Raw genomic sequence first — 2,404 nt, forward strand, 5'->3', positions numbered from 1 at the left:
AGTGGAACACACCCACGCGGAGAAGGAGGTGCCTATGCACTAGCTTGCCTTCCTTCCTCCTTGAAACAACTCAAGGAGCAATCTTGTACCCTCCACATATAAACCACACTCGGCAGGACTGGGGGTGTTATCTCCCATAGAGCCCCGAACCTGGGTACGTCTTGTGTCTCGCGCTCGCTCGTACCAGCCTCGCCTCTGGAGCCCACCGTGCCCTCTTGCCTGTTCCTCTTTTTAGCCATCCCATGGCATCTGTCGTGAGCTCACCATGATAGTTGGCGCCCACCATGGGGCAGCTTGAGGTCCCGGCCGGAGACACGTTCTAGACGGGGCCCTCCATCGACTTTGGCAAACACTTCATGCACTGCACAGTCCCTGCGCCCGATGCGGCACCGGCCAGCTTGGCCATCTCGCTTATCGTCCCTTTGGCGTGATACGTCTCCAACGTATCTACTTTTTCAAACACTTTTTCCCTTGTTTTCGACTCTAACTTGCTTGATTTGAATGAAACTAACCCGGACTGACGCTGTTTTCAGTAGAACTGCCATGATGTTATTTTATGTGTAGAAAAGAAAAGTTCTCAAAATGTCCTGGAAATCCACGGAGGCACTTTTTGGAATTAATAAGAATTTCTGGGCGAAAGAAATACACCAGGGGGCCCACACCCTGTCCACGAGACAGGGGGATGCCCCCCCATAGGGCGCGCCCCCTATCTCGTGGGCCCCCTGGACCTCCACCGACCTCAACTCCAATTTCATATATTCACGTTCGGGGAGAAAAAAATCAGAGAGAAAGTGTCATCACGTTTTACGACGCGGAGCCGCTTTCAAGCCCTAATCTCTCTCGAGAGGGCTGATCTGGAGTCCGTTCGGGGCTCCGGAGAGGGGGATTCGTCGCTGTCATCATCATCAACCATCCTCCATCACCAATTTCATGATGCTCACCGCCGAGCGTGAGTAATTCCATCGTAGGCTTGCTGGAAGGTGATGGGTTGGATGAGATTTACCATGTAATCAAGTTAGTTTTATTAGGGTTTGATCCCTAGTATCCACTATGTTCTAAGATTGATGTTGCTATGACTTTGCTATGCTTAATGCTTGTCACTAGGGCCCGAGTGCCATGATTTCAGATCTGAACCTATTATGTTTTCATGAATATATGTGTGTTCTTGATCCTATCTTGCAAGTCTATAGTCACCTATTATGTGTTATGATCCGACAACCCTGAAGTGACAATAATCGGGATACTTCTCCGTGTTGAGGAGTTCATGTATTCACTATGTGCTAATGCTTTGTTCCGGTTCTCTATTAAAAGGAGGTCTTAATATCCCTTAGTTTCCACTAGGACCCCGCTGCCACGGGAGGGGAGGACAAAAGATGTCATGCAAGTTCTTTTCCATAAGCACGTATGACTATTTACCGAATACATGCCTACATTACATTGATGAATTGGAGCTAGTTCCGTGTCACCCTATGTTATAGCTATTACATGAGGAATCGCATCCGACATAATTATCCATCACTGATCCATTGCCTACGAGCTTTTCATATATTGTTCTTCGCTTATTTACTTTTCCGTTGCTACTGTTACAACTACTACAAAAACCCAAAACAATTATCTTTACTTTTGCTACCGTTACTTTTATTATCATACCACTTTTGCTACTAAATACTTTGCTGCAGATACTAAGTTATCCAGGTGTGGTTGAATTGACAACTCAACCGCTAATACTCAAGAATATTCTTTGGCTCCCCTTATGTCGAATCAATAAATTTGGGTTGAATACTTTACCCTCGAAAGCTGTTGCGATCCCCTACACTTGTGGGTTATCACAGCGCGCTCCACATTTCAAGCGTGCTCGACCCCGACGAGTACCCTAGCTAGGTGCTCAACATCACCGACTCGCCCGTTCCCCTCTATTGCAGCATCTCCAACGATGTGGCGGACCTCTACACCCGTGCGGAGGTACTCGTCACCGGCTCTGGCTCCACTTTGTCCAGCGTCGCGAAGAAGGCCGCCGCCACCAGGAGCACGACGGAACGCGCTAGCACGGCCAACCCATTGCGCGCCATGTTGCAAAACCTTAGCATTCCCATCGCGAACGACGTCAACACCACTTAGGCCAGGGCTCAGCTCGACGAGGAGCTCATGCGTCGGCTGGAGGAGGCCACGGCACTTGCCGCCACACATCGCCGGTTGGAGGCTATTCAGTAGGAGCGTGACGCCGTGTACGGCTTCACACTAGCCGTGGTAGAATCCGGCCGGGGCGCCGAGGTGCGGGCGCTTGGTGGCCCTTTCGGTCGTGCTCTAGGCGCGGTCCCACCCATGTACTACAGCCCCATCAAGAACATGTGCGCCGCGGAGGCGGCCGTGGTAGGCGAGGAGAGCCTGCAAAGCGAGGAGCTGT

This window comes from Triticum dicoccoides, chromosome 6B (genome assembly GCF_002162155.2).
Source record: "Triticum dicoccoides isolate Atlit2015 ecotype Zavitan chromosome 6B, WEW_v2.0, whole genome shotgun sequence".
NCBI classification, from domain to species: domain Eukaryota; kingdom Viridiplantae; phylum Streptophyta; class Magnoliopsida; order Poales; family Poaceae; genus Triticum; species Triticum dicoccoides.